The following is a 13,920-nucleotide window of genomic DNA, read 5'->3' on the forward strand; positions in this document are numbered from 1 at the left end:
AGTTGCCTGAAAGCATTGGATTTGTTTCAAAGAGAATTTGCAATTCCAAAATTGCAGCACAAACAGCACAGCAGGCAACATAAGGCAACCTTAATCACATTGCAAAGATGGGACTGGACTAAAACGGAGAAGCTACTGCCAGAAGAACCCTGCCCTCAACCAGAGGGCTCTGAAGCATGCTAACATGAGACAAACAGGGAGAGAAGTAGGATATCGTCCGAAATAATCTGGGACAGCAGTGTACATAGGGGGACATTGCAAAATAAGAGAAAAAGGTAAAAAATGTAATTTAACAGCTAAAAACTCTGTGGTGCATCTCTGCCGTTTAAGAGGCAGACTTATAGGATTGTACAAGATTCCTCTAGAGAGCAGAGGAGAGAAACTGGAGAATCCAGACTTTCCCAATAATATCAGGAACTACTACTTGAGCTAGAAAGTAGAAGCCAAGCCTTGTCTAGGCAAGGTACGCTTTTAAAACCATTCACGTTTCATCTTAAATGTAAAAATGAAAAAGATGTTCAGTGACAGATGCAAGTAATAAACAGAAAAATCACATATTTTGACCTTTATCCCTTTTGGATCAGTGTGCAAATTCTACATCCAACAATATGTGCTGCATGGATCACCAGAGCATAACAGTGCTCATTTATCAGTTCACAAGGACACTTTGTGTTCCACTGCATAAGAAAAGAAGTGAAAAAAATGCAGGTTACAAACTAGGGCAGATTAAATCACATAACATGCCTGGCAGATATTCAGAACCAGTGATATACTGGTCACAGGAAGGAGAAATCCCATTATTTTCCGTCAAAGGTTGTAAAAAAATTTTTAAAAATCTTCACTTCTGGAACCTACTGGTGGGCCTCAGTCTTTTTTTATAGTCATCTACTTGTGATGTACTGCAGTTGCAAACTACAGTTGTTCTACAAGAATTAAAATAATAAATACATCTTTGAAGCAATGTTATAGCAACTTGGATGTCTGTAGGCAAAGCAATTTCCCAATGCAAACTCCAGCAAAACACATTTTCAGTAAATTGATTGTGATTACTCCTGAAGGGAAAAAACATAAAAAGTAATTATAATGTGTATTAGATATTAGGGCAAGTTGGATTGCTTTATAGATTTAGCCAGGTAGTACTTTAATGAAATTTGCATGTGTAACTTAAGAAGAAACCCACAGGTTAAAATGGATATTGCCATAATTTTGTCCAAAACAATTTTGTAACTCAACTACTCCTGTTACAAAGGAATGCCATCTGAGTGGCAAGGGCACGAATTCCAACTTGGAACAAACCTAGCAGCAATGAATATACTTTGTCCATTAATGTATAGTGTTAAAACAGCAGCACTCTTCAAAAAAAAAAAACAAGCACCACTCACCAGTTCAATGAGTAGTCAACTCTGCTCTAGTCAAGCACTTTGGGAAACTCCACTAGAACAAAACCAGGACTATTTGATTCATGTCTTTAGAATTTCTCTGAGTCAAGAAAACGGGCACTCAGAATAAAACCCAAATATTTTTTCAACAGCCATTATACTTCAAATTGGAGGTTTTTCAATCATTCTGATATTTATGTAAACTTAACTCAAGGGCAGGTATGTTCTACTGACTACTTTGTTGAGAAATCCAGCAGAGCAAGTCAGGAGACTTGGCACAGAATACACCAAGTCCATGAAAGTAGTACTTTCCAAGTCTAAGTCAAAAACTTGTCATTCTTCTAAACTTTTAATACCATTTCCAAAATAGTCAGTAAAGTGGCAGAAGCTTCATCATCCTTTATTAGCTCTGCACAATATACATAGAATCATAAAATATGCTAAGTTGAAAGGAACCCACAAAGATCATCAAGTCCAACTCCTGGCCCTGCACAGGACAGCCCTGACTCTCTCCCCATATACCTGAGAGCATTGTCCAAACATGTCTTGAACTCTGTCAGGCTTGGTGCAGGCTTGGTGACCACTTCCCTGGTGAGTCTGTTCCCAACCACCCTCTGGGTGAAGAAACTTCTCCTAAGGTTCCAACCTAAACCTCCATATAAACCAAAAAAAAGAGCTTGTATTTACAGTTACCCTAGTTTGCTAAAACATTCAAGCCAAAATCCCTCTGTCTTGGAGAGAATTTGGCATAACTTACCCAGTTTGCTGAATATTTCCAGTCTGCTAAATTGGGACAGACTCCACTTTCACTTGGGATTATTTTTTAAACATGGCTTGTTTAATTTTAAAACTTTATAAAGATTAAGAGACACTGCAGAATGAGAGGCGAGAGTAACAACTGAGTCTGCTCTGCAAATCTGCTCTTAAAACTTCCACTGGTCTACAGCAGGCAAGGGCTCCTCTCAGCCCGTTTGCAAAACCAGACCCAAATTCTTCACCTGAAAGATCCTGAAGCCCTCCCACATTTGGAAGGAAGATAATGATGCAGGAGGGGAGGAGAAGGAATGAAGACGGGATGGAGAAAGGACGACCCAGGTGGTACAGCTGGTACCCCCAGCCCCTCAATCCCCAGCCCTGGAGCTCCAGCCCCCCAGATCATCCCACGCCAGGACTCGCTCCCTGGGGCAGCACTGTTCCATTGTGCATGGGGAGGCCACACGAGTGATGGGCCTGGTGACATTGCCCTGACCCTACTGGAGCACAGGGAACTGGGATGAAACCAGATTCAGCTATGGATATCCTCAAAGGGTTGAAATTCCCCAGCACTCCTGCTAGTATCAACTACTGCTATTCAGCATCCATGGAGGTTTTCAGTAATCTGGATTGAACAAGATACATTAATGTGAATTGTAATCAACAGAAAAACTGAACTATATAAGTTGAATCTACAACCAAGCCTGCTACTCAGTGCATACCCCAATGAAACAGACACTGGGAAGAAAGGAAAGACAAAAGAACAAGACTGATTTTTCTTGGATTGCTGAAAACCATTGCCTTACACTATTAACAAGAGCCATCATTTTTTTTTAATCTGAGATACTTGAGGTTTTTTTACCATTAAATAGGCCTTAAACTTACACAGGCAATGCCTCATAGTCACAGGTTTGGTTTGCACTATTATTGAGAAAGCACTGGGGTTTTTAGCTCCTTTCAAAGCAGTTTCAATGTGGCAGTGCAATATTATGTCTCAACCTATGCAACCAGGCATTATATTGTATTTTTATGTCTGTCTTCTTTACCCAATATGCTTTCCATGTTTTGATGAAAGAGCTTCTCTGGCAATGATAAATGCTCTGGTGAAAAGCAGATGCAAAGCTAGGAAGTGTTCAGACTTGAGTCATCACTAAACCTACTTTTCTGAGTGACAATTCAGGATCCAAAAATTCATCTTACACTTCATGGTCTACTTTCAGTACAGGGTATGTTGTTTATTCACCTCACAAGCATATTTCAGGCAGGGGAAATATCTAAGCAAGACTACACCAATGCAAAGTATGAAATGCATAAACAAATCTCCATAAGAAAAGACATCAAAAGTGTGACAGGTATCAGTTCTGTCACAGAGTGACTTGAAAATGCTCAGACACTGGTAGTGAGGATGATATAAAATTCCACTGTAAAAAGAAAATCAAATTGTATCCTCTATCTTATATAATTCATATTTTAAACTAACACTTTGTGGTGAATGTGTTTTCATTGCTATTGAAAAGGAAAAGCATCTCTCAAAGAAATTAAGCTTTTTTTTTCTTCTTTCTGGTTTGAAACAACTGTTAATATGGAATGATATTTTCCCCATATATTTCAATTTTCTGTTCTCTAGAAAAATCTGTTGGATTCTATTTCTAAAATACCAGCCAAATGTAAACAATCACTTAAATTCCTTGGACCAACAAGATTTTCTAATGGATACAATATCTGTTCTTTATGGTATTTTAAAATATTTATTAAAATGTGTAAGAAATATGGACTTAGCCCTGTAAAAATACATATCTGTAATTAATCTAAAAAGTGTCTTCCACTCCTGCTCAACGTTTAAAGGACAAGGCACCATACATCAGAATTCAGAGAGGTGGCTTTCTACAAAATCTCTACAAAAATTTCTCCAAGTAGAAATTATCAGTGCAGGGAAATTAATAACACTAAGGATAGGAAACAGAGCATGGGACTGCTGGGTGTGTAGAAAGGGGGTGGAAGAACAAAAACACACTGCAAAGAGAAAATGAGTTTTCCTTTCCAGTTCATTGCTGTTTTAACCTTAAGTGGACGTTTTTTATTCTGTTACGTATTTTCCTTTTCACAAACAGTAAAGAAGCTGCCTTACACAACATCCATGGAAATCCTTCCCATAAAAAGCCTCAGAAATGCAACATAATCTTTAAAAGTTCTCCCTTCAAGTAAGAGAGCAATGGCAACCTGGCAGAACTCACAGACTGATGATTCCCCTGAGAGTGTAAGTCTTATTTGCACACATTCCCGAGAATTTGTCAACACTTCCCAACAGCACACTGCCACTTGTATATACAAAATCCCAATTATTGGGACAACATCACAGACATAGAAAAAAACACTTGTTTTCCTTGGTATTTCCATATACACAGCCTAGAATTCCACAGTCTCTATCTAGTATTCCATATTTTCATGTCTGCAATAACTGCATGGGGGTTTGTTTCACAGCCTAGAAGGTTTATTACCTGAATCCTCCAAATTACATACAGTCATATGTCTCAAAATTCCCAGTAAGGCTTTACTGATAAGATTTTTTGTAAGGTTTTCAGTTTGTAGCCTTTTATATTGAAAGACTGGAAAAAAATACTTCAACAATGAAAGCTGCTTTCATTTACTTTCAAATGAATCTACATTCTCAATTACTTCTTGTCTCACTACAATGACTCTCAAAATGAAATTAAGAGAAAAAAGGTCTTTTAACTGACTGCTATCCCCTGCAAGTTGAAACTGCATTCTTGTAGGGCTACCTCACCTTCACCCTCCTTTATAAAAGAGAGGTTTCTTGTATCCTCATCTTTGAATAGCCTTCATAATGGAAAACTGATTGATTTTCTGTTTCCACTATGATTCTATTTCAGAAGTCAGCCTCTCAGTAATGACTTAATTTTCTTGTCATGTATAATTTTCTGTAGAGCAACTGTTTGCAAATCTTTCTTCATCTTGAGATATTATTGGTTTTCATAGCTCGTTGCAGGTAGGAGCACTACAATATAATGCTACTGCATTTTATAAACACTGACCACTGAATTCAGTTAATGCACAATCTCTGAATAAAAATTCTCTGTTTCTTCCTGCATTAAGTCTGTTTTATAGAAAATAGAAGAAAGAGCTAAATGACTACCCTGTTCATCACACAATTATAGGCATTGATAATGAAACAGTCAAATGTGTAACCAAGTTCAATCTGAAACCATTTCCTTTTCCGAAAAAATCCTCTTGACAGTTTTGTAACTACCCTTTCTCATTTTACGTTTTTCAAAACTCTCAGGATGACAGCTCACTGAAGTAATTTTCCACTATCAGTACTTAGAAAACAATTCTACATGGGTCCCAGTTTCCATGGATGTTTTGCAACTAGATTTCTGGTGTCCTATAGATGTTTCACTTACAATACCCTCTTACAGCTGGATCTAGGGGGAAAAAATGATTTTTTATCTTCACTTTTCATGAAGTAACAGGAACCTACTATTAAAATTCTATGCCTATCTCAATTTGGCTTGAAATTGGTCAAATGCCAAAGAAGCTCTAGCAGAGAGATGAAAAATGTAAGAAAGAAAGCTTACAGACACCTCGTTACCTCAGAAACCAGGCTAAAAACAGAATTAAGGTCTGTCTACAACAGCACTGTATGAAGCAGCCAAGTCACCAACAGGACCTTGAAACAATACTGCTTTTCAAGGCCATGAACAACAATTACAGATCTAATCCCTGCTGTCGAAAGAACATGACCATACTGAATGTTTAACCAACAAAAGAGAGATCCTCAGGTAGACAAAAGCAGATTTCTACATAGTGGGGGATGAATTCCATGCAGCTGAATGGAGACTGTAAAAAACACAGCATGTTCTCCATCTCTGACCTCTCTCCCTCAGTAAGCACATCCTCCCAGACAACAGATCAAGGCTTTTGCAGAGATGCATGTTACTCAGGCATTTCAGAAAATGCCCATGCTTACCATAAATTCAAGTATCTTCAAAATACAGATTTTTTTTTTCTCTAACTCCTTTCTAAGGACAAAATGTTGCAAGAGGTGAAGCATGATCCAAACACAGTATCTGATCCTGGGGCCTACAAACCCAGATCAATATGACAAATCAGGGACTGTACATTTCAAACCTAAAAATGTCCATTGAACCACAGTGTTAAGGTCAGTCCATTTCAGGAGAAACAAATAACACAAATGCCAAGTTATTATAAATTTCTCCTCCTAACTTTGTTATGTATTTAAAAACCTCTGTACAAAAGTCTTATTCCTCTTAAAATAGAATTAAAAATAAAACTGAAAGGCTATTCCATAAAACCAGTGCAATCAGCTCTGGTCACATACACTCTTCCAGTCATGGTTATTCATCTGGTTCTACTCAGAGAACACTCTCCCAGTTTCACACACTAAAGTGCTGGAACAGATGAGGGCAGAAACAAAAGCTGGAGGTTCCCTCCCCTCCCATCTAAAGCCCATTTTAGCATCTCCAAATCTCATTTTGCTTACATAGTATGAAAGGACATCTTATTGTTAATAAGTCAGAGAAACATCACTCCAAGAGACAAAAATTATAAAAGAATGAGCAAATGAGAAAGGAGAATTTTAATGAAAACACAACAGTTTAGCAGTTCATTTGTTGGAGCAGTCTGAATATGCCAAGATAATTTCTTTAGAAAACCTGGGCTAGACATTAGGGAGAACCTTCTAAAGGTATAGGTAGCCTGAGAGTTCTGACATCCATTCATTTGTAGATTTTAAGAGTTTGCTAGATAAACTTCTAGTAAAAGTAATTCCATTATAGTTTATTTTGCCTTTTGAAAAAAAATTATTTGCACCTTCCAGTACTATACTCTACTACTATTCTGAATAGTAGCTTAAATTCAGAAGTAGAAACCTGCAACCCTACTTGTGCAGTCTTTGTCTGGCGCACTTATTTCATGATAGCAATGTTTACACTCAGATACCTTCAGAGCAAAAGGGCTCTTTTCTGCCTTCAGAGCAAAAGGTCCCTTGTCCACAGAAAATACCACAATTTAAAATAAACAAACATATCTACTGAAAACCACAAATCACATTACTGTCTGTGTTCAAATTTTCTGGCAAAAATCTCTTTACCAAATTCTCAGATAGGGAAGATTAATATTAGTATTTTGAAACCAACAAAACCTAGACAGCTTGATGAGCAAGAAAAGCTCATCTTGATGAGCAAGAAAAGCGTAACTGAGTGCTACAGATTCACAACACAAAAGACCTGGGCGTGGTTCCTTCATACATCCCAAGTGCTTCCTATCACTGGGGGACTGTGAATTTTAACAGACTGACAAGTGAAAACTTGCTATATTTTTATCAGTAAGCAGAATGGTATCTCTGTACCTAATGATTTTTTTTGCAGAACATTAAGGGCTGGCACTCTTCTTTAATACACACATCCCATCCCAGCCATTGTTTTTGCAGTCCTTGATCTCCAAACAGGGAGAAGCATGGGATCTGTTCTTGCCATGGAGTAGCCTACACAGTTTTCATGAAGCCAAACTAATTACCTGTGGCCCATCTGGTTTAAACCAGTAACAGAAGTCAAGAAGGGGAAACATTCCAAGCAATATATGTCCTGAAAAGAAAGCATGATATCTTAGCATACTGCTAGGGACAAATAAGCCTGAAAACTACTGTCCTCAGAGCTGAGGCATTCCAGCAGACCAGTCACTTACAAATTGTTAAGTTGCAGTGTAACTTAAAAAATACAGCGTATCTAAAGCTCCGAAGTCAACATGAGAAATACACATTTAACAAAACCAGACATTCTGACTACCAAAGAAGAAAAAAATTAATTTTGACACTTGTTGTATTTACCAGTTCCATTTTTGGAAAGGTCAACTCTTCTCCTTTCATGCTGCTACCATTACATTGCTTCAGTTTCTTCATAGGAGCCACTTTAGAAGGACTATGCACAAATGAACATCCACTGTTTCACCATTTGCTTCTCCTCATTTCCAAACTATTCTACTGCCTTTCATGCCAGGGCTTAATGCCCAGGCAAGCGATGCTCCAATAGCAGAACATCAAGCAAAACAAGCTTGCACTCTGGAACATATGAGCCTAATTTAAAAACTCTAACACACCAAATGTAGCCTTAATTCCTCCTTGCATAAAATGCTCACCATTTTTCTTCTCTTTGTTTTCTGGAAAGTTTTCCAAATTAATACTGAAACTTATGTAGCAATTGCTCTACACCAGCTGGCTCAGAATTGGTAGAGCTACAAATGACAGATATGCAGAGGAATACATTCCACCCTTTCTTCTCTTTGGCTGTTGTTAGCTGACCCACAGATTATTTCAGTGATTCTCCCCAGAGGGAATTCAAAACTAGATGTGTGCACTTGCTTCAGAAGATGTCACCAGAGTCAGACCTTCGTTGCATTGATTTTATATTGTAAGCTATAATCTTTAAAAGAGCCAGTTCTAAGAATAGATTTGTTCCTCTTGAGTCCTTTCTGAATCTATGCACAATGCATGGAACAACTCATGGCTGCAGTCAGAGCACGCTGTACTGAGCTGGCAGCCCAACAAACAGCAAAACCAGGGAAGTCATCAGCAAGGGAAACAGATGTAGTTTAGAGCCCTTAACAAGCATCCAGATTTACTGTCACTAACAGAATTCACTTTAAAAAGAGATGTGACTGACAGACCTATACTTTGAGCCTTTATACAGGGAAAAAACATGAGCCCAGTAGCATGACTGAGTAGGATTTAATAGTATTACCATAATTTGAAGACATTATTAAACTTGCTCCAGTAACTGCTACTCAGTAGCAGTAATAATTTCCTACTGAGTTTTCTGTTCCCCTCAGTAAAAACTCATATCTCAAGCTGTATCTTGTGATCCAAACCAAACATATTATACAGGTTCTCTAACATGCAATAAAAATGACTACACCAGTCAGTTAACCTAGACAGCCCTCTTAAGAGTAATTTCTGTGCCTTCTTGAGCGCTGAATTTTATGCACAGGGTCCGATTACAAAATTTCTTGATATGTAACTGTGCTCCCCTTATTCCTGACAGTCCCTTTTTTTTTTTTTAGGATAATCACAGGAAGATGAATAATTATGACAACAATAGAGGGCAAAATGTTATTATCAACTAGGCACAACAAATACTAAACTCTGCATACTTAGCTTTCAGATTTTCCCTACCAAGTCCCATTTTCTGTATATTGATTGTCCAATGCAGAGCATATATGGTATATACTTAGTAGCTCTTCAATAAATAAACACCATTTTTACAATTGATTGCTTTTCTGTGACCTCATTTGTCAAATTGGAAAGAAAAGTCAGAAAGATGAGACATGTGGAAAGCTCAGAAAAAATTAGCAATGGTATTAGTGATCCAACAAAATAAGATTATTATGACCAGGTTTCTCACAAATATTTTAACCTTTCATAATTTTAAGTGTATGTTTTGGTAAAGATAAATTCTACTTAGTAAACAGTATTCCACAAAGTTGGCTTTCTAATATACTGTTATTTGACATAATCTGGTGACTGGAAACTTCATCTGAAACAAGCAATATGTTTCCTGCTGGTTTGATCCGGCATTATTAACTTACCAAAATTTCAGTGCTTTACATTCTGTCCCACATAGTCCTTCCTGAGAATGATGTTAAAAGTAAGTGACAGTTCTCATTTCACTCCAAAATAGACACATGTTAGAAGCTGCTTATAATTTCATTGAATTTGTTTACCATATATTATCATAAAAATTACCCTGCTGTTTACTTGTATATTCTACATCAGAATTGCTACTTGCCAGAAATACATCTAAGAGAAACAGTGTGTATATATACACTGCAATAGTAAACCAACAAACATATCATTCTGTATACACAAAATTATGGCAAGGCAATTGAATCTGCAACAGCTTCTAAGGATGACAGATTACTGATATAAACAAAAATGTAATTACAAGTATCTGTTCATAATCAGTTTCTAAAAGACCAAAGCACCTATTTGCTTTATGCAAAACACTGGTCAATTGTGGCACTCATTAGGCTGAGGAAGTGTGAGGCCGGTGAGCAGCTATTCCTTGTGTGCTCTTCCTTCTTTTCAGTCAAATATGTATGTATATTTATAGGAAAGGCAGAAAAGAGCATGACAGAACTAAAAGAAGGGACAACATGTCTACCCTCCTGTCAATCTTTCCAAGAGGCAGAGTAGCAAAACTAAGCTGGTATCGACTGCTAGTGGATAGGAGTAATGAAGACTGCATAGATTCTGGTAATTTTCACTGCACAGCCGCTCTGCAAAAAAAGGCTAAAGACACTTAAGACAGTACTTCACATCCACAACGTTTTTGCAGCAAGAATAAAGAATAAACTGAGTAGCTAAAATGTTAATTTTGAAGAAGTGGCAGTTTAGTGCTGGAAAATACTGACAATACATACCTATACAAGTTTTAAGTAACAGGAAGAGAAGCTTTAATTTTTTTTTCCCTTACATATGCAAGTATGAAATCCAACGTTGGGGATGCTTGCTGTATTTTGATGAGACAAGAACATACATTATGTTCAAATACTTGAAGATAGAAAGTAGTTTGGGTTCCTGTAGCTTTAAAATGAAAGCAGCTGCACTACAGCTGTGCATTTCAAGAAGTCAATAAAGACAAAAATTTTTCTAGAAGCGGTGAGGTTAAGTGTACCTTTTATCAGGAAGAAACATGTTTAGTTTTAATTTAAATACTGCTTTGATATATGCTGTCAGAAACTACTCAGGAGATAAGAAATTATTCTAGCTAAACCATATGCAATTTGCCAATAGCAGCATTTTTTGAGAATGTCACGAGGACAGTGACAGCTCCATTGGTTTGTTTACAATGTGCTTCACTCTTACTAATAATCCCTAACACTGTGTCCCACAAGGCTGAAAGAAACCATCTTGCTCACTGACCTCTTCTTTATACTGGCAGGCATGTTATTAAAACACAGATAAGAACAGCAGCTATTTTACATACAATTACTGAAATCAAGGATCAAGGTTTGACATATCTGGTTATTATTATGCTAGACTTGATAAAATTACTAAAAGTATAAAGCTACTTTGTGTTACCTGAGGCTTCTTAAACAATTGAAACAATCTCCTTCTAACACCATCTTCCATGCATTTTAATTATGATTGATACATACAAAGCTCCAAAGTTTTAGAGATTTTTCAGCAGATTTTTGATTTTTTTTTTTCTCGGAAATGCAGCAGTAGCTACATCTGTGACTGTAAAACTCTTAATAGTGACAAAATGGGGAAGGTGGGGAAATGACAAAGGAGATGCAACTGCTGCAACAGGCAGGAACTTGCCACCATTGCCCCCTATCCCTTAAGTCACATGTTCAGTCAGGTGGAAAGATGACAGGGAATCTTTTGTGTCATGTGCCCTTTGCCTAGGAGGTTTCTATCAGGGAAGGCAGAGTGTGATTCCTGTAATCCATTTCTCTCTTGGACTCCTGGATACTCCTCAACCAATTCACCTCCTTGTGGAGTTCCCTGAGGGCTTTCCAGTTCAGGAAACCCCCTGGGCAGCACACGAGAGTGCCCCACCACAGATCATGCTGGCAGGGCAGCTTCTCTCCTCAGCACCTGTTTACTTGTTTACTTCAGTTTACTTTCTCTCATTTACAGATTCTGTACAACATCAAGAGATAAAGAATCATCTGTTATTCAAGGAGCAGCTACTGTCTTGTAGCCTGAAGAGAGGTGTGTTAAAAGGATATCCATCACACAGGGCAAACTGCCTAGTGCATATCCTAACCATCAAAATTCAATAAATTAAAGAGTATAGCATATTACATTATCAAGTGACACAACCAGTGCCATTTTTACTTCTACTTTGCCCAAAGGATTATACTTCAGGGGATGATAAAAGCCAAAGGAAGGCAATTACTAAGAATCTAAATACAGGGTTATTTAACACTGTGTTTAACAAAATGAACAGCTTTTAATGGGTGTATACTGAGACTTAACATATTTATATCATACCTCTAAAGTCTGTAATAAACTCCAAATGCCAGGAAGGTAATGGTTATGCAGCCATGGATAGATTGAGAACCCCTGTGAAGAAAACCTACAGCTTCCAGGAACTTTTTGTCTTTGTTCTTTCTCATGACAGCAAGAAACAGGAAAATTACTGATGCTCCCTCCAATGATAGCTTATGTAAATAAACCTTATTTTCTTTACTCATTGTTTTCTTGACAGTAATCAGGAAACACAGTGAAAAAATGTTTGCTGAACCCGGACAAAACATGCAATAATCTAGTCAGATAAAATTCAGTTTACTTGCAGACAGAAAAGAGTTACTATACAAAGTCTCGCTTTTTGCTTTGAAAATACATTCCTAACATTATAAAGAATTTAAGTACAAAGAAACCAAATAACCAACCCAATGCCTATGACTTATGAGAACAGGTGCAATCAAATTTCAAGGTCCATTTGCCATATTTATTTTTTCCCCCAACATAGTTATGCAAGTGCATATTTAGGCATAAAGGTAGTTCACTCCAGCACAGCTATCCTATTTGGAAAGAGGCCTGTGAAATCAATATAAAAAACATTCACACATCTTTTCCCAGTATAATTTCTGCAGTACAATAAAACACTGAACTGCATATATTTAAGGCAGGAATTTAATCAAGCCCAGGATTAGTAGGACCAATGGAGTTACTCACCATCAGTAATGGACAGAATATGCCTGGTACCCACTGACATTAAAGAAATGATACCCATAGTTTATACATCATAATGTATACATTATAAGTGCATCAATGCCCATGCACGTTTAATGCAGTAAAATTCTAACTTTTTGAGACATTCTGTTGAAAGTGGAAGTCATTCAGGAAATCATCTGCTCTAGCAACCACTTATACACCACTGCAATCCTTGCATGCCTCTTCAGACATCTGCAACTGCAAGACTCCAATCCACAAGGGAGAATTGCACATATACACACTTCATAAAGAATAGCTTTAGCTCCTGCTGTTCCCCTCTCTTGTAAATCATTTACATTTGCAGGAAAATCATGTAATTCCTAGACATCAGGCAGATGAAAACACTATCTCAATCTCTGTTTTCCACCATGGGAACTCTACAAGCATTCTCTCTGACAGTAAAGCTTGCTAGAGAGATTCCTGCCTCCTAATCAACATCTGAACACATTTCCGACTCTTGATTACTCTTGCTTATGCCAGCTCAACTGCCTCTGGTTAATGTTGTGAAAAGCTATAAAATGTGTGGATTTAAAAAGAGTGACGTTTTCTTTTAGTCCAGAACATCTTACAAGGAAACCAAAATCCAAATGCACCACTTCAGCTACTAAAGCAAGGTTCAGTACAGGATTGGTCTGACGTAATTTTTGTTGCAAAAGTTGAATTTGAGAAGTTAAACAGATGATCCAACATGTTTTCTTCCTGCATCCCACACTCGATCTCATGTGCAGTGCTGTATTTTCCAGACAGGCTTTCCCTCAGCAAACCGGTATTTTTAGCTCTTAAGTGTCTCCTTTCAGATAGCATTTGCTGACAGACTACTTTGATCTTAATGCATATCAAAAGAGTCTAAATTACAAATTCCTAAATAAACAGCTTACATTTGACAATGCTCTCTTTAAATTTTAGTCAGGGTAGAACACAAAAGGGACAATGTTTCTGCTCCTAACATCCCAATTGGGTAGGATATTCCACATACTGCTCATGTCTCCTTTATCAGTCTACTGCCAGCTGCTGAACACTGATATA

General features: G+C 37.5%; 1 protein-coding gene across 4 annotated transcripts in view; it reads right to left on the reverse strand.

Annotated features, from left to right (window-relative positions):
• The window catches only part of CHID1 (chitinase domain containing 1), a 103,120-nt gene that overhangs the window by 62,801 nt on the left and 26,399 nt on the right, over positions 1-13,920 (reverse strand). The window lies entirely within an intron of this gene.

Source organism: Anomalospiza imberbis, chromosome 6, assembly GCF_031753505.1.
Source record: "Anomalospiza imberbis isolate Cuckoo-Finch-1a 21T00152 chromosome 6, ASM3175350v1, whole genome shotgun sequence".
Classification (NCBI taxonomy): Eukaryota; Metazoa; Chordata; class Aves; order Passeriformes; family Viduidae; genus Anomalospiza; species Anomalospiza imberbis.